The 19,806-nt window shown below is 36.0% G+C and overlaps 1 protein-coding gene across 1 annotated transcript in view; it reads right to left on the bottom strand.

Moving 5' to 3' along the window:
- Positions 1 to 19,806, bottom strand: part of STX18 (syntaxin 18) — a 57,793-nt gene that overhangs the window by 25,540 nt on the left and 12,447 nt on the right. The window lies entirely within an intron of this gene.

Raw genomic sequence — 19,806 nt, 5'->3', positions numbered from 1 at the left:
GATAATCATTAGTAAGCTTTGCCAGATCATACATCTCAATCTAATTTCCATTTCTGAATTTCCACCTCACTCTGGATAACTTTTTATTTATTTTCTTTTTTAAGAAATCTTTACAAAGATCTTTTGGAAAGCCACTAAAAAAAAAAGAAAACTGAAACAACTTTTGAAAACTTCAGTCTAATTGAAAAGATTTGGTGTAGCATAAGATGCTGCTAATTTTAGAGAATGGAGGAACTACAGAAGTGTAGCTTAATTCACCAGAGAAATGAGAAGACATGATGGAGGGTGGGAAAAGGGAAGAGAATTCTATACATTAGCAGTATATATTTTCCGAGGCAACTTTTAAAACTATATTCTCAAATATTAGTTAATAATTCAGTGTAAACAAAGCATCGAAGGCATTTTACAAAACAAAAGTTGTTTTCATTTACAATAAATAAAGTTTACTCCATGTATCTGGGGAAAAGTATCAGAAACTGCTCTAGTCTTAAAATCCCATTTTCATGCAAATGATCTTTGCAATTAAACAAACAGAAAAACCACGGAGAAAGAACACAGAGTAGTTTGGATAAATAGAAGATTAATTCCCCCAATTATTTTTCTTCAAAAGCAGCTCTTTGAAAAATAGTGCAAGGAAAAAATATACTTTGTAAGACCACAGTAATTTGTACAACTCAAGATAAGTATTTCCTTGTGCAAATAAAAAAGCCTCCATTTCCCTATTATTATTATTTGCTCTGTTTCAGTTTTACTATAATTTATCATATTGGAAAAGGATTTTCCTAGTTTTCAATTCTCAAGTTTTTTGTGCGATTATCACAGGAAATTTCATCCCATTCATAGCAAACTGAGTTCTGTCAGCACCTTCAGGAGTTTCCCAAAGTGTGTTAGCACCATTATGCACAGCAAGAAGGAAATACTGCAATTGTTACAAGACCAATGAGGCACAAAGAGTAAAATAAACCATTCTACAGATTCCTTCTCATTACCACTTATTATTTGTACAGTAATCTCTTTCTCAGCTCAGACTTGGTATGTCATCAAATTTGCTCAATATATAAGTCAAGTTTGACTATGAAAACAAAACATCTAAAACAGTTATACAGTGTTCCAGTGGAACAATCATACTTAATAAGCAGAAAGAAAGTACTACAGAGGACAAAACAAATGTAAAATAAGAAACGCTCCAAAACATTTACATTAACAGACGAGAAAACACTAAACTAGAATACAGAAAAGCAAAATTTTGTAAGCAATAAATCTTCATATTACTGCAATAGTTACAATTTAGGAGTGATTAACAAGCAGAAAGAATCAGAATGACAAGCAAGAGCACTGTCTTACAGTAATTAATTCATCTAGTCACAAAGAGCATTCTATTTAGGCTAAAATTGTCATCACGTGTTTGAATTGCACTGACCCCACTTTGCCTCTCCTTCATTTGTAAAGCTATTTTCATGAATTTAGAATGACACCATTATGCCCATACTCACATCAAGCTCTTAGTTCCCCAGATTTGCATCAGAAGTGAGACTTCTTGTTTTCATTTCCCTCAAATTCTAACAGCATCTTCTGCAATCCTGCACTGCAGATATTTCTTTCTCCTTTTGTTACCATGTACTACTGGCACAGCTTTGAATTCAATTTGTCATAACCATATGAACAAAATTAACTTTTTAAATTAAAAATAAGGTCTCACTAGTATTAAAGGGAGGGAATGCTAATTTTATTTTACAAAATTGATTGGTTTTCTGTATGATGCTCGAATTTTTGTAGATACAAAATATCCCACATTATACAAAGAAAAATCCTGAAGATACCTCCAGGGTCATCAACTTGCAATTATATATGGTGTTATCAGAGGCCCACCATACACTCTTTACAAAGGCAGCAAGATTCAGCCTAAAGGGAATAAAGCTTCTCCCTATTACAACTGAGTGTCTTTATTAGAATCCTATTGCTCTTTTTACTGTCAAATTATTGTCTAATTTCCAGGTTTATTGATTACCAACTTCTATATATCTCTGCTTGCTTCAGAATGGTCCTTTCCCTAAAATTTCTGTTTCCCTGCATGTGTGTTTGATTTTGCTGTCAGTAATTCTATCTGTCTATCTATCTATCTATCTATCTATCTATCTATCTATCTATCTATCTATCTATCTATCTATCTATCTATCTATCTATCTATCTATCTCTAACTTTTGTAGCCCAGACAAATAACCTCCAAGCTTTTATTTCCTTCTCACAGAACAGTTCTGAAGTTGCAGAACTCACAGCTTCCCTCTGCATTTGTTCCAGTTTGTATCCATCCATTTCCAATGCAAATGACTAGAAAGGCATTCACTGGTGTTGGTTACTTTGTAACTATTTCTGCTGGAAAAACCTTTTTTTTTCCTACTAATTTTTCTAGATCCCAGTATGTATCTTGCTTTTACTCCACTGGTCTATGTTTTTTTCATTATTAATTTAGCCTAGAGTCCATGACTAAACTATTCCTCATTTATACTCCAATTGCATGACAAATCCACACTTTCTGCTAATTTTCTTTTTATTAAACCAGCTGAAGAATATTTTAACCTTAGGAGGCTTTTAATACCAGTAGCAACGCATTGTGAACTTGGCCAAAACTAACTTTATCTCTGTAAAAAAAGTCTTCCCTTCTTGCAACAGTTTTCTTGGGCAGTCTTTCTCACCCTGCTTTCCACCGCCTCTGGGATAAATTTTTGTATCTTCTCTTAATTAATCTTCCAAGTAGATCTAGTAGAGTTTTAAATCCCACTTGCATTTCAGCATACCCATTCTTCCACTCCATTTACCCATCCATCATAACTGCAACTTCCAATTTGCTCTACATGCCTGTTTTCAAAACATTTTCACCACCACTTGACACAGGTGTCAAAAGGATAGATGAGAGCAATTTGAAGAAGCACAAACACATCTGAGTATTGGCCTCGTCATGGTTCTCATTCTTTGCATCTGGAAATTTACTTCCTTTTTCTCCCAAAGTCTGGAGCAGAGAAATAACCTGAAACCTTCAACCCTGAAATAATGAAATTACTTCCTTTCTCCCCCTGCATCCCCACAGAGACAGGAGGGCTTAGAGAAAAGCCCTTCATAGTTGCAGCACCCTTGCACTACATAACAACTAAACCTATCTTACAAGGAAGAACACTGCTGAATTTCCAGATAACTGACATTTCTAAGGGAATCAGGGAATAAAATACCTTTTCTCACAATACTGGAGCACCAGTTATATGATTACAGCAAAAGCATCCTCTTCAGCTTCTGTGCACTACCACAATATGGTGGGTTACGTTCCCTCTAACAATGAAGACTACTTAGGAAACTCCAGGCTCTCCCTCTTCTCTTCCCATTCCCACTCATACTCCTTGAGGCTCAATATCACACCCCAAAACACTGAAATTACTTTTTTTTTTTTTTAATTACTCTTCTTGAAAGAACTGGTTTCTTTCATTTCAGCTCCACAAATACCTGGACCAGCACAAGGGGGGGCAGGAGCTAAACAGCACCAGCAGGGAACTTCCTACAAGATGCATCTGCCATGAATGGATAAGGTATATTTAATTACAACCTAAAAAATTCAACATGATAACCTTCTAAGCTCAGTTACTGAATCTGGGGACTCCAGGAGTTATTTAAAAACTCCAAACTGTAGCTCTAATCATGAAAACTCCATTGACTCTCTACAGTGAAGCAGCAGCAGTTTGCCACTATGTGACAAACAAAAGCATCAACATCATGCAAGTGAAAAACACTATAAATTCACATTAAAGCCTGTAACATAACTTTTAAAAAGTTACTTTAGTCCAGTTTGCACTTGATCCCCACAGTAAACTATCTCTTTAACATATATATCTGTGTTTTGTTGCCAATACAGATTTTTTAAACAACTCTTATTAAAGCATAAAAGCAATTATTGCATCTAATGCAGGTCTGACACAAAAGGAAGCTGTGAATGGCTGCCATCTGCTACCACAGGTGGCATGCATAGCTCTATTTATACTTGGGGCCTGCACTAGAAATGGTAGATGTTCCTCTGTTTGGAGATTTTTCTAATGATTTCAGAGCAGGCTAAGTTATTTAAAAAGGTAAGCAGGAAAGCATTGCCTGCAAAGCAGCATCTTGATGAGATGCAGAGGCTTTAGAACAAGACGCTGACTACGCTTCCTTCAGTCTCTTAGCAATACATAGGGCACTGCTTTCCACTCCAACAAAGAATTGATCCCTCATGAAACAGTAGGCTCCAATTTGCATGCGTTTAACCCACTGCAAGAAGCAGCAGCATTGTTTACGATTAAAATGATTGGAGTAGGTTCCCGTGACATATTGTAGAGAGAATTCAAGCATGCTGAATGGTCATTTTCATTGAACAAATATAGCGTTTTATCAAATTTACTCTTCCACCACAACAATGCCCAACTATTTCCTACCATATAAAATTGACTGCTACACTTTGCGCTGTATTGCCACTCTGAATTTTTTAAAAGATGTACTTTGTTAAAAGAAACTTTAAAAATTACTTAAAACCAAAATATAATTGAAAGGCTTTTGCAGAACTTGTGAGAGTGGTTATTTACTGTTGATTCAGCAGCACTAACAAGCACTGCTGACTACAGTGCCATATTATCCCTTATATTATCCCTTAAAACAGGGGGGGAAAAACTTTGAAGAAAATTTTACATTTAATTTTCCAATATGTTTGAAACACATTATCTCCAATGTCTTACCTAAATAGATTCCATTTACAGATTCATAAAAAGGTGACTATATTCTACAAGCCCCTTGGCAAGAAGTGTAAAATTTAAGATTGGTATAATATTAGTATATTAGCATCTAGGCACCTATCCTGTTTTCAATTCCTAACATATAGTTAAGCCAAACAAACCCATTGCCTATTTCAAGAGAAATTCTGAATTTCAGTAAGGCATCAGCTTATGAACAGGAACTGCACGTTTTTACCAAAAGAAATAGTTTCAGTACTAGGAGGAGATACAGTAATCACTGTAAGAACATAAACTTGTTTTTCCAATGTCTAATTCATATTGAAAAAAAAAAAAAAAGAGGGAAAGGAAATTTTCCATGGTTAGTGCATGTAATGAAGGTAAGTGCTTTCAGAAGTCTGGAGTGAAAACCCAAACAGAATAGATACTATAAATGGAAGCAAAATTTATATTAAATAATTTTTTAAATAAGACCTTTAGCTCTTATCTAAACCATTACAGTTGAAAACTAGTTAGAAATGTTTTGATGCAGAAATTACTCCTATAAAGAACTTTTTCAGTGAAAACTACCTTTGGCTAGATAGATGAATTTTTTAAAACCCAACACAGGACGGGCTAGATTCCACACTGGTTATATTTTACCTAGGTTATATTTAAAACACTGTCAGCCCTTTGAATCAACACAGACTCTTGCTGGATGCTGCCAAGAACTGACAAGATTTTTGCTTTTAAAGTACTGTAATTTGGATTTAACATTTCAGAACTGGAACCTTCAAAAGAGGAAATGAAATAATTCGCCGGTCCAGTGAGGTAGCTGTAACAGCGATAAAACCAATGAAATGACCTTTACCCGTGTGAAGGTTGTTCTTTAGGGATGCGGTGCGGGTTCGCAGCGCGCCATGGGGTGGAGCTGTGCCCCCGGGATTGAGGCCGGGACTCGCCGGCTGCCTCCACGCGTCAGCCCGGCCGCCGGGCAGCTGATTTGTCTCCGGAGGGGATACATTTGGTTTAGGTTTCCCCAGCAAACGTGAAAGTTTCTAAAATAGGTCACGCAGATCAATTGCTCTCGTAATCTGAGACCCAAAAGAGCAAATAATATCTAAACTGCGGCGAGGGGGTGGCCCGGAGCTGGAAGCGGGGAGACAGCCAGCCTGGCTACCTCTAATCTCAGGAAAATTGTGACTTGGTTCAGTTCCTGCTTTACATCAGCATGCATGTTACAGCAACGGGCACAGAAACATTTCTTATTGCATTTTATTAGCAGCCTTGCATTTGAAGCAAAGGAATTAACCAAGAATGGGGGGGTTATGTTAACAAAATGTGTAGCATATATGATAACATTCAAAACTGAATTAATTGAATTAAAAGCCATGAAAAAGAAGAGTGAGGCTACTTGAAACTTCAAGGTAAAGATGGAACAAAATTTAATTTTTTTTAAATATGTTTAATATTATTCCTATTTTTCTAATTTAAAACAACACATTTTTAATATAAAAGGAAAGCAAAATTGTAGGAATCATTGCCGGAGATTTCATTAGTCATTGTGGAATACTGGAAGTTAAAACCTGTCTGCAGAATACCACAGGCAGTATTTGGTGCATATTAACAAAGCGATTAAGAAATCTTTAAACTGCAGTAAGAAGCAAAGCCAATTTCCTGATACCTGGTCTGGAGTAGAAAACACTTCATTTTATTTAATATCAAACTGTCAAAAAAGGAAAAAGTAAAAAAGAAAAATGCACTGTCTTGTACATTAAAACAAACAAACAAAACCCAGTTGGCTCTAAATATTTTTTTTTAATTTTGGGTTTTTTTAGTTCATGCTTAACATATTTTTATATATACTATCTGTGGTTCAAAAAAATGTCTCATTGATTTATACTACTGTCAGTTTACATTTAAATACTTTGCCTCTAAAGTGCACTTTAGATCTGCATTTCATTATTTTTCTTTTTTATTCATTGTTAATTACCTGCAATGGTAGATTTGGTAGTCAATAACTCACTATCAGCCTAAAAGTCTCATATTTCATCTTACTGTGCCTTTCATAAAAATAATCCAGAGTTAGTGTAAGATTCAGTCAAATATATCAAGAAAAAATTCTTCTTGCAATTCTGTGACACAACTGCTAACTTGTGTTGTTCAAGACTCTTCTAATAAGAGTCAAACAAAATTGAGATCCAAGTGCTCAAAAACTCCAGCTCCCCACGGACCACAATACCCAGTATTATCACTGAATGAAGGTTTCACTGGAGTGCTATCAGGGAATAAGGCTGATAAGTATTTTAAAAATGTGTATGGTATTGACAGCAAACTTCACCTGTACAGAAAAATTACTTTGAAGTTACTGATTTTTTTTTAAATTTTTGTTGTTTAAGGAAAATATCCATGAACATATTGTATATCCTTAAAACTGTTTTTAATGCTTTGTGCTTTGGATATCTGTGAACAGAAGGGGAAAAAAGAAGTCTTATTTTTTAGGGTAATTACTTACAAATACTGAATTTCAACTCTAAACCAGAGAAATGCAACACACACAGACTTTAAGATAGAGGTCTGCATTAATTTTGGCACTGTTTCCTTAGCTCTTGTGGAACACACTGGTTTGACACCTTCACATATAGAAGCGCATCTAGATATTCTGAAAATGGTCTGTTGACAGTCAATAGGAACATGAAATGACCTGAAAAAAATTAACAATGGGCTTCCTACAATGTATCATCATGCTAAATGGTTTTAGTAACTAGTTTTCATTTATTATCGGCAGCAACAAAAAAAAAGAAAGAGCACAACATCTGATTTTAATAAAACTTACTATTTCCCTTTTTCTTGTCTATTGTCAAACTCCAATCTTAACTTTCTTTAACTTGTATTTTTACACAATCATCCAAAACCTCATTGACTAAAATATATATCCCACCACAATTGTGGGGAATGTTTTGGTTGAGAGATAGAAGGAAATTGGTCAAAATACATATTTGCAATAATTGGCCTTTACCACTGCTGTTGAAAATGCTCCATTTACAACCTTTCAGTAACTGCATTCAACGTAGCTTGAGTCTTTCTGTAAGAGTTATTTTCCTTGTCTCTTGTTCTCAGTCTGAGCTCATTTTATTACTACATTTTCTTGACTGAAAGATGTTATATGATATAAAGAGAGAAGTCCGGTCTCATTTAACAGATACTCAGTAATAAATGGTTGCTCTTTCCGACCATTATTATGAGATCTTTTGATTTTCTGAAAGGTTTTTGCAGTGCAATTCAGAGAGTTCTATGTGCATGCACTTTGAGACTGAAATCTGCTTCACCGTAATACACTGCAGGGCACCGCAGGAGCTGAACCCAGGGCAGGGGCTGAGCCCGGGGACAGGGGCCGAGTTCGGGACAGGAGCCGGGGCCGGGACAGGGGCTGAGCCCGGGGACAGGGGCCGGGACAGGGGCTGGGGCCGGGGCCGTGTCCGGGACAGGGGCTGAGCTCGGGACAGGGGCCGGGGCTGAACCCGGGCCAGGGCCGCATGCGGGACAGGGGCCAGTGCCGAGGCCGAGCTCGGGAGAGGGACTGGGGCCGAACCCGGGGCCGAGGCCGGCACAGGGGCCTAGCCCAGGGCCAGTGCCGAATCCAGTGCCGAATGCAGTACCGAATGCAGTGCCGAATGCAGTGCCGGCCGAGCTCGGGAAAGGGGCCGGGCCGAGTTCGGGACAGGGGCCGAGCCCAGGGCTGGTGCCGAACCCGGGGCCGAGCCCGGGGCTGAGGCCGAGCCGCCGCGGCGGCCGCGCTCCCTGAAGCCGCGGCCAGAGCCGAGCCTGCTCAGGCTCCGCAGCTCCTCTGCCAGGCCCATGGGAAGAGAGCTCCGCATTTTCGGTGTACTTACACTCATACACCCATAGTGATACAGAGCACGAACCGACACAACACCTATTCTGTCTCAAAATCCTACAACTCCTGTCAAATATTATTCAGAGGGGCAAGTATTTTCCTGGATTTTCATTATTTGTACAATAATGTTCTTAGTGCAAAAATACTTCTATGTTTCAACACCTTAATTTGTTATACAGACTGAACATTACTTCAGTGGTTGCTCTAGCATTTCTACCAAATAAGTTTCTCTCCCACTAAAACACCAAGAAAAACACCCAGTCAGAAATTAGATGTTTATGAATCCTTATATAAAGACCATATATACAGTTCAAGCACAAAAGCAAAAAATAAATATACTGGAAATAAGCCAATTCTGCACACATTAAGGTTTTAATCCAAGTTCTTTATGGTATCAGCATAAAAATTAAGACAAAGGGCCGTTTCTGCCCCCTTTTCTCGTGCAACAGGGAACTCTAAGAGCTGGATCCTCTGCCCTACATGGCAGAACTTCCTGGGCCCTGGTAGCCTTAAGTCCTTCCATGGTTGATGCAGAGTGACTGATGCACTGAGAGAGGCATTCACATCCTCAGGAAACCCAGACAGAGCTGCTCCATCAGGCACACACATCTCCTCCTCTGCCCTACTTCAAATGCTCTCCTTCACTGCCTTTTCTGAGCAAGCCACTACTCCTTTGTTACAGCACCTAGGAAACAGAACCATACAAAATACCACTCCTCCACCTCTGGGGAAAACAACTCTTCACCATTAGTTCTTACAACAGTACACTGAGGTGTGTAAAAATACAGCCTTAAAAAAAAAAAAAAAGGATCATCCTTTTAATAGCTCTTGGACCTCTTGGAGAGAGGAAAGAGAGGAATACTAACAGTCAATCTGAAATCCAAGTTTATCCAATTCCCTTCATCCTATCCCTTTCTGAATGTCTTAGAAATTGTTATCAAGGCAAACCATGACGGATTCTCAATTCTACAGCAAGGGCTAGAAGTTTATCACAGCTCAAGTGGGAATAAAAGCATCACAGAAGAAAGACATCTTATCTTGGTCCCACTCGAGAATCTTCTGACATGACCAAAGTCCAAGAGAAGAACGTTTAGAGCATGTTGTCCTTCCATATTTCCATTAACTACCAAATGACCATTACACCCCCAAGATAACACATGAAGTATCTCTGAACCCCAGGATTTGCTCATCACAAAATGCTTTTTATGTTGGTTTTCATCTGCCTATGGGTATTTGCCAGCTGTTTTGCCTATAAAAAAGATGCCTCCACCATGGGGAAGATAATTTCTACCTGAAAAAAATAGTCACATAAAAATTTCTCTCTAGAAAGCGCTTGCAGAATTTGTGAGCAGAAAGTTTTAGCTGTGATTAAAAGGGAAATCAATTCTATTCTCTCACAGCTGAGTAATACTGACAATTCAAATATTTATTTTTAATCACCGAAAGTGAAATCCCGGACAAGATTTCAAGTTGTGAAGTAAGGCACTTTTCCTGCCTCACTTTTTCTCAGCCATGAATCTCAGAAAGATTTTTTAAATGTCCACTTCCTGTAATTTTGGTAATTTTAGAGTATAATTATTTTTACATTTTTATGATGCCTTTGGGGTATCATTACAAATATTTTTTAAGCATTTAAACTTAGAAAAATAAAATTAAGTAATAGCTTCTCTTGAGGAGAGACTGTCAGTCCTGTTTTGAATAAACAATCCCCTTTAAAGGCAATCTAAGAGATTTATATCCACTGTAACCATAGAAATTAATCTAGAGTTTAAACAAAATAGAGTAAAACATAATTTATTTAATGAAAATCAGAACAGTGCTATTGCAAATGAAAGTTGGGTTTCTGTTTTTTTAATTCAACAGACAGCTTTGTATGCAATTGTAAGATTTTACTTGATGGGCTACTTCTTACAACTCAATCATACTCATTTAACCAATTTGAACAAAGCATTCAGATATCTGAGTTTTAATTTCACTTGATATAAATGCCAATCACTAAAAAAAAAAAAGCTAAGGATTTTCAGATTTAAAAAGCTAAAATAAATCTATTAAACATCTTCAATGATGAAAGCAATCATGAGAAACAGCTTTGACACTGCAAGGCCAACAAGAACACAGCACAAAACTTTTATGAGTTTCTCATATAAAAAGTTTGGGAGTAGCAGAGAAGAACAAAAATTCATAAACTGGAAAGCTCTTCTTATATCAGCATAGCTAAAAAAATGTTCAGAAATAGTGGTTCCTATAGACTAGGTATTTACAAGTTTGCCTGAAACATTCTAGCATGCTGACCCTCAACAACAATTGTGCTACATAAAGTAATTCAAGGTTAAACTAATTCAGGATTTATAGATCAGTTATAAGAGCAACAGCATGTTTTGTATTTTCAAAAAGCAAGGAAAAGAACTAGAAGTTCACATGAGGAAACACTGATGTACTTTACAATATAAAATCAAAACAAAAAACATAGCCCAAAATCTAGAAAAAAATTCACATCACAATAGACTGAAATAGTTTCCTGTGGGAACATCTGTCATAGCCATGTAGTGTTGTGAAAAATACTGAAGTAAAAGCAGAAGGAAACTTTATCAAAAAAATACAGTTTAACAGGTAATTTCTCTAATTCTTGTATGTTTCACAGTATACTATTCTATGGCACTTGTGGTGGTTATATAACCTGTATGAAAGTCACCACGTAAGCCTTCCTTGACTATATCAATAGGAAATAATCAAATCATATCAGGAAAGTAATGAAAAAATGAATAAAGTTCAGCCTTATTTACAACTAAACTGTGAACTCAATTATTCCATCTATTATACAATGACAAACACTTTACCAAACCAAGAGAAAGAAAATTAAGCTGCTTAAAAGTTTCTAGTAACTGTTCATAAGCCAGAGTACAAACTCTGAAAACCTCAAGAGATATGAGCTTCTGGTCTCCTTCTCTTAACTCAGTCTGTAGGAGAACCTGATTTAGGAGACTCAGCCAAACCAAGGCTCACGTGGGCATAAAAAAGCTTGGCTTGGAATACAAATGCCAAAAGAGACTCACTGAAGTGAACTTTGCAAGACACCTCAAAATACAACAATCTGTTCCTGTCTCTGAGTTAACTGACCTGTGTCCTGTAACGGGCTACCACTCCCTGCAACATCTTACTAATTTCTGAAAATGTTTTATCTATCTCTAGACAGTCTCAAATCCATAGGAACCCGTAATTTCACATAATAGGTGGCTTTTTGACAGTACACATCCACAGAAAAGAAAACACACAGTGCATAAATAGGGAAAGAAACAGAAACAAACAAAGAAAAGGAAACAAAAGGGCTGGCTGAAATAAAGTGAAATAGCCCCTGTACTGAGACATACCACCACTGTATACTGCTGCATTAAGTCTGAGGTTCCAACCAGAAGTCAACTCCAAAGGGTCTCCAAGAAGAGAGGGCTGTAAACTACAGCATTACCCCCATGGCTGCTCAGGAAAGGAACACGGTCTCCATTCTGAAATTCCTAAGTGCCCAGCCAGCTGTGAGACAATCTCAGGAAACAAGATGGTGGCAGAGACACTGACATGTATTTACTGACAGATTCCTGCTCACAAGGACTTTGCAGCGAGAGCTGCACTGGCTCCGAAGTACACGGAGATAAGATCACAGAAACCACCAGCGCAATGAAAAAGATTGTGCTTACTCTGTAAACTCTGATGAATCGGAAGAGCTTCAGAAGACAAAAATCTATTAAAATACTTACTCTGCAAAATGAATTTGAGTTCTTATTTTACTTGAAACTCTCCATTAGAGAGACTAAAACAGGGACAGTTTCCCAGGTTGGGTTGCAGTAGCTGAATGCTACTACATTGTGTGGACAAATAACAGAACAACTGGATAAAAAATACTTGTATTTCAGCAGACAAGCATAGGGAGAAATTGAAGTATCTCTTGTAAGATGGATACAGGTTTGTGTACAGTTTTCACTCAAGGTTAGGCTAAAATGCTATTGCAATTTGCCACAATGTTTCACAGCTCTTACATGAATTAGTGAATGGTCTCTCATGTCAAGGACAGAAATGATACTACATTTTCATTTCTGTTTGGGTTACGAGCACCGGATTTAACAAATGTCACGCCACTGCTCCACAGCTCTGCTCTGCATTACAGATGAGTCAGTATTACTGAAATACATTTCATCAGTATTTCAGTAGTCTGCTCATGCACTGGCATGATCTTAGGAAGAGAGAAAGGTAAACATGAAGTACCACCCTGCTGAGGACCCACCTCACTAGCAACTTTAAGATAAAAATGTTACGGCTATGAATCACAATTAGAACATGAAAACTTAATACTAGAAAGGGAATTTATCATACAGAGATTAGTCAAGATTAAGTGGTAAATGTCAAGCAGATATCTGACTGTATGAATAAATGCAACAGGAGCTGGTAAAGCTCATTGTGGCACAAGTGTAGAAAAATAAGAGAAACACTGAGAAGTGAAGGAAGGAAAGAATTGCAGATGGAAGGGGGAATAGAAACAAAAGCAGAAGGGTATGGTTTGAAGTAACAAGTGAAAAAACATGAGAAGTAAGGTACACCCAAGCTAAAGCAGAAAATATAATTACAGTGCAAATGAGAGACGGATATCAGAGACACGAGAGCCTAGCATGTATTAGAAGATCAAGATCTTTATTTAGGATAATAAACCAAAACAAAAGCAAAAAAACCCCAAACTCCACACTTAAAGGAGAAAGAAACAAACTCTCAAAGCAAATCTCCAAGGATGTAAAATATTGTTCTTGAAAGTGTTCAAAACAGCCTAAACAAAACACTTTGTGCTACATATGTGGTAGCAAGGAGAGGGCTAACCTGACCTCATGTTTTAATAACACGTTCTACTCCTTGGCACACCAGCATTAGAACCAGAGCATTCCAAAACTACAATTTTCCCCACAGAAACACAAAACAATTTCAAATGCCTGTAGCTCTAATGTCATACCAGTGGAAAAGCATATTGTTGAACAGAGTGTATAGCAGCAGTGAATACTTAAAGTCAGGATATCTAAACTAGTTTGAAGATATTTCTTCTTTTTTGTCCTGAATGTTCTTCAGTCCCCTACAGAGCAATTCAAATGTGGTTCCTGCATAAGCAACTCAAGTGTCTGTCTGACTACAGCATCAATAAGCATGGAAGAGACAAAAATGAGTAAGGATAGAAAAATAAAGGGAAGGAAAATAAACCCACGTCAAAGTAGAAAGTTTTACTCACACAACTTTGTTTAGTTCTATCTCATTGCACTATATCAAATGAGCTGTACGATGACTTACGTAGTTTAATTAACACAACATAATTTTTCTTTTATTTAAAATAATTTGAGGACTTAATACTTTCAAAAGTTTTTTAAAAGCATGACTTTAATGACTACAAGCATCTTTTTACTGCTTCATTAGTAGCCATTATTAATACTAATTAATATCACAAATGGAGTCAAGAAAAGGAAAAAGTCAAAAAAACAATTGCTGGACAATGCAGGAAGAAAATAACTGAATTCTTTTCAGTAAGAAAAAAAAAAGAAAAATTACTTATAAAGATCAAGCTTCACATGGAAGGCACTCTGAATTCCTTCATCTTACACAACAAATCAGACAGCAACAAGAGGAAAAAGCCTCCCTTCTACTGCAGAAAGTGAAACAACTGACTAGGTATTTGTGGGCAACCAAATTATCCTTCTTGTAGTTAACAGGTTCTTAGCACTTAAATAAACAAGCATCAACTAATTCTGTAATGTAAAGAAAATCAGCCAAAAAATCAGAAAATAAATATAACAAAGGAATCAAATGGAGTGCAAATTAAGAATACCAACAATAAGAAATCAATGACACTAAAACTGCGAGAGATTTCAACAGAAACCTAACAAAATAAAATACACAGAATCAGAAAGAAAAGCACACATCAAAAATGAAAGAGTTGGAAGGAACAAATGAAGGCAAAAGAAAGTTACTTCTTTTAAATAAGTGAAACAGGAGAAAATAGGGTGACTCCTGAAGAACCTCAATTTTTTTCCAGGGATTACTATAAAGTTAATATTCCCTTTAGATTTAAAAATGATCTCACAAGGCAAATTCAATGCATTTCCTTGAACAGAGGCAGCTAAGAGGTGCGTGCTCTCTGCGGGCGTGGGGCGCCTGCTCCGAGGCTCCTGTACAATCACAGGAGCTGACTCCAGCGATCCAGTTTGAAACCAGCCAACACACAACTAGCCACAAAGCACAAATGCTTTCACTTTTCTCTTTCCATTAAACTAAAAACACAATTGGTTTTTAATACTGTTTTTAATCTTACACTACAAGTATAATGTATGCAATGCATACAGCACAAAATCTATCGGGCAGTCTTCAGAATGCAACTGAAAATCAACAGCAGTCTCTTGCAACAGTCACAAAACAAAGTCCTTTTTCTAATGAGCAAAGAGATGCAACTGAACCAACCATTACTTGGGAAAAACACTTGATGTGGTCATGAAAAATCTTGAGACTACGAAATAGTCTTTTTTCCTTTTACACAAATTCTGTCTATTGCAGCTAGCATAATTCTTAAGCTACTGTTAGCAGCCTTAGAATTTGGGGTCAGGAGTGTCACTACCCCTTAAAATTAAAATTATCCAGATCCAAATAAACACAGTGCTAAATCTAGACTTCTCATTTCAGGTAACCTGCAGGCTACAGGCTATAGTATCCTGGTCATAGCAGATTTTTCCTATGAAGCTGTAACATGGAATTATTAAAAATTCAGAAAATTACATCAACCATCCCTACTTTCCATTGCAGGCTGGTGGTACATTCTGTGGAAGCATAAATTTAAATAAAATTTCTAGGTGAATTTTATTTCTTATGGTCATAACAGAAAGAGGAAGAAAAGAGAGTGCTAGGGGACTTAGTGGAAGCAGCTTATAGTCACATCTTCTATGATAAATCTACCAATACAAATATGATTGTGAAACAGATGATGACATTTGCTATTAGCAACAGCTGAAAGGTCTTCTTGGCTCCTGATGTGGAGTTAAAGCAGAGAGAAATAAAGGACTTCCCATGCTTTTGTAAATCAGATTTTGATGAAGGACTGAAATTTTAAATTGGATTTCCTGACTTCTGAGTGCATGACAGTCCTTCCTTTTTCAGAGGGGAAAAAAACCAAAACAACAAACCAGACTGACATTATATACTACTACACTTCCTGATAATATACTACTACAAATTTTGCTTTAAGATTATGATTATTAATATAATTTTATACATTTCCATATTACCTCTTCATAACAGTATCATTCATCCAGAAAACTACTATACGCTAAAAAACCAAACCAACCAACACCTCCCACCCAAAAAACCATGCCAAAACAGAAATACTAGAAAGCTTTTCCCATGCTTGCAAAATATGGAGACAAAATGCATTCCATGCAATCTCTGGGGCTTCAGCTTTATGGTCAATGCAACATTCATTAGATCATTTTTTTCCTCAAGTGTTACAAGGAAAGCCAATTAAACATCAAAAGACTCCAGCTTGTCATGTCAAATTTACTACTTACTGGAACAGTGTGCCTTATTCATCAAATACGTGTTGACTTGGAAGTCACCATGAGCCACATTCTTAACTAATTACAGCAACTGCTACAAATACTGATTATTATTAAGAAAAAGTAAGTTAAACTAAATGCACTAATTATCATAGGCTTCACTTGCCAAGAAACGCCATTCTGTCAAACGCACACTGCACAATTAAAAGTTAAAAATAAAGCATTTATTCTGTCCTTAATCATTGCTCCTCCACTGCTACCCAAGAGATAGGAAATGTTCTCCTGTAACAACCCCAGTGCACTGCACCAGGTTCCATGAACTACACAGCTTTGTTGTGAACAATGCCTGCCAAGAGAAGGCTGCTCAGAGCTGCCCTATGTGGAGTAACAGCACCATGTTGGAAATATGGTCAGACAGTGAATGCAGCACAAGATTCCTCTCATCAAGCTGCATATTACATATTATATTATATTATATTATATTATATTATATTATATTATATTATATTATATTATATTATATTATATTATATTATATTATATTATATTATATTATATTATATTATATTATATTATATTATATTATATTATATTATATTATATTATATTATATTATATTATATTATATTATATGTGGTTTGTTCTGCTTGTGAGATAATATTAAGAGTTGCCTAGGCTTCAACTTGGTGGTCAAATCGATAACTTACATGAACTGCTACAACTTGTAGCTGTGTATGTATTCTCTAACACTGCCTGTGGCTGAACAGATAGTTTACCTTCTTTAACTGAAATAAATTTTTAAAAATAGTTAAAAATTTAGTTTCAGCACAGTTTCTAATCTGTGTCAACTACTGGTAATATTATAGTTGGTGTCCATATTTCTAAAAGAGCCAAAACTATCAAAGGCGGGTGTTTCGATCTGAATATTAAATATATGGATATGAGTACAGACATTAAATTACATAATTTTGTTCAGATTCTTTCATAATTTGATTGTGGCAATATTAAAGACTCAAAAGAGCTGTTAAATCCACTTTCTAAAAATTTAAAATTATTTATACAGTAAACATTTAGGACTTGGTGCCATTTCATTAACTTCACTGGAACACAAAATGTCACCATAAACACTAAGTCAACAATAAAATCTTTCATGATCTAGCAACTAGGTAGCAAAATAAATCCTTTAAAAACTATCAAGCTACACTAAAAATAAAATTAGATATAAATTCAAGTTTTAGACTGTGGTCAATTGAGGTCTAGACAAAACCCTATGTTTGTTCACTGCCTAGTCTCCAGTCTGCTCCAAGTTTGAAAAGGTAATTGAACTCAGTCTATAATTACTGGATTAGATACAGATGGGCTCTGTACATTTCAGGGGAGGAAAGAACTGTTTTGATTCATTTTATGATTGCCTGTAAGGTCAGACTTTTCAAAATGTACTTTCATCTGTTAAATAGTTTCTCAAAGTCCCAGGGGGACATCTTCAATAACTGATGTTTTAAGCAATTTGAGTCTATCAGATCCAGTCTTTGAATGTAATATGCTGTCCATTTTCTAGAATTATAAATGTGCATGTAGGTTAATTGCTACAACTCAGAGAGAGTTTCAAAACTACATTTTTTCAGAAAATTGCTAGTTTTACCCAACAACTGTTATGAATAAATATTTTCAGAATTATTTTGATTTAGGATACAGCATATCTTTGGAAATACAAATAATGACACAAATTAGAAATGTCCTTACTCATAATGCCTCCCCACTTGGGGAATGCTCTCTTAGGACCAAAGTGAACAATATTTTAATAGTCTCAACTAAATAAGTGCATTTATTGCAAAAAAAAAAAAAAAAAAAAAAAAAAAAAAAAAAAAAAAAACCAAGAGAAATATGTCTTGATAAAAATACTTAAAAACACTTGAGAAGACTTCTTTTTCCACAATCTCTTATTTGAGCCTTCATCCTCATTCTTAGTCAAGATAAAATGTGGAACAAACAATATGTAAGCATTGAAATTTCACTCAGCTAATAATTTTTTGCAGTATTTTCTTCAATTAAATAAACCATAACTCTGCAGCCTGTTCCAGTACAACCAGGATTTCATCTTGCATCATTCAATGTCTTGCTCAGTTAACAGTTCAAACGCTCTGCAAAGAGAATTTAGCTCTGCTCTCAGTTAGGCACTCTCAGAGCTACTGTAATAGCAATTTAAAGCAGAAAACACACCATGCAATCAGAAGGCAACATAATAGTTCAGTTCATAGTCTTAAAAGAAGTAGGAAACAATTTCTAACTTATTATTCAAGAGTTTGAGTTTCTTTGTATTACATCCTTATAAAATTCCAACAAGAAAATATTTTTTCGTTAAAACATACTTTTGTGTTTAAAATAACTATCTCACTGACAACAGCCTCAGTCAAACAAGTTATCTTGGCAGGATCTATATCTAGGCATACATCTACAGAGCTGTTCTGCCAGAGCCTTGGTATTCAAGCACTGGCAATAAGGATAATTGGAGCTATGTTAATATAATATCCTTTGTCTCTCAGTGGGCTAATGAACAAACATGTTATCTCATGTAATTTCTATGATTAATATTTTATTCATATTATTTCAAAGTCATCCACAAGAGGGACAAAACCTGAAGGCAGAGCCAACCACCACAAAGCCCCAGCAGAAAGACACATTCTAATAACTGAATTATCTGTGTGCCTGCTCAGACAGAAGATCCTGTCCATCATCATCAGGCTGCACAGAATTCCCACCACAACTTACAAGTCTCACCGAAAAAAGAAACTTGTTCTGCTGCATTTTAAGAACTGATTGATACAAATCAGTTTGTTCAAAACATTTCAATCCACAAAATGCCTGCAAACAGACTATGGGTTTCTGCAGTGGTAGCTCTTCTTTAAATGTAAGAGCATCAGTAGCAACCATGTTATAAGCAAATAAAAGTAGTCCTTGAAATGAGCATGCAATTTCACTCAAAAGGTAAAATCCATTAATATTTGTATTATCTTCTTCCTCCACATCTCTAATGGATGTTTTGAATGTATTTCTTTAAAATTGAAATAATACTCATATACAGAATTTGCATGAGGTACATAATACAGTTAAGTCTCAATCTTAAGAGCTATATAGAAAAGGCTTCTTCTCCTTCCTTGTAAGCAACAAAGTTTCCTTCAAAAAATACACATGCCTTATTTGCCTAAAAAATAAAACTGTACATATTTCAAGTGTATTGTGGAAATCCACATACTATTCCTGAAACTACTGTAATTTTTCAGACAATAAATTGTGAAGAAATGGTCAAGTAAGTGAAACAGCCAGGCCATAGCACCACATGTTCTGTATGCTGCAACACATCAGAAAATGAATAGAATATAAGACGTTACACCAGGTCACATTTTAGACCAACTAATAAGCTCTTTGATATTTTTCCTTTTTCTTCTCCTTCACATTTTTACTATCTGTAATAAGTATTTGCTGCACAGTCTCTTACATCATGTTAAAACCCATAAGAAACTGTATCTGAGCTCTCATAAGTATTTCCCATCTATACTTTAACAGATTCCACAATGAGCTAAAAATTTTGGGAACTGAAAGCACACCATTAAGAAAAACAAAGTGT

This window comes from Melospiza melodia, chromosome 5 (assembly GCF_035770615.1).
Source record: "Melospiza melodia melodia isolate bMelMel2 chromosome 5, bMelMel2.pri, whole genome shotgun sequence".
Taxonomy (NCBI): Eukaryota; Metazoa; Chordata; class Aves; order Passeriformes; family Passerellidae; genus Melospiza; species Melospiza melodia.
Note: the sequence above shows the minus strand (reverse complement) of the source record. Positions and strands in the feature narration are given on the sequence as shown.